General features: G+C 46.9%; 1 protein-coding gene across 1 annotated transcript in view; it reads right to left on the reverse strand.

Moving 5' to 3' along the window:
• Window positions 1-358, reverse strand: part of LOC119590331 — a gene marked incomplete in the record, with an annotated part of 17,409 nt that overhangs the window by 15,770 nt on the left and 1,281 nt on the right.

Genomic DNA, 358 nt, shown 5'->3' on the forward strand with positions numbered 1-358 from the left:
ATGGTCTGTGTAGCCTTTTTTTTTGTATAATCCCCGGATTATTTAAACTGTCGATAAACAATAAACTTGTATTCATAACCCAAATATATATTCACAAATATTTACAAATGAAACGCAAGTCAATCTATAATGTAGTTGAGAAGCTGTAACTAGGCGAGTTCGTGGCGCCGAGAGTTGGGCCACCGAGAGTTGAGCCACCGAGAGTTGGGCCACCGAGAGTTGGGCCACCGAGAGTTGGGCCACCGAGAGTTGGGCCACCGAGGTGTGCGGTGCCAAGGTATGAACTGGACCAGCTGAAGAGTAATGGCTGCTGGACTTTCTCTCTGGTCCGCTCATGAGCTACATGAAAAGAGGATGC

The sequence above is a fragment of the Penaeus monodon genome, chromosome 27 (genome assembly GCF_015228065.2).
Source record: "Penaeus monodon isolate SGIC_2016 chromosome 27, NSTDA_Pmon_1, whole genome shotgun sequence".
NCBI lineage: Eukaryota > Metazoa > Arthropoda > Malacostraca > Decapoda > Penaeidae > Penaeus > Penaeus monodon.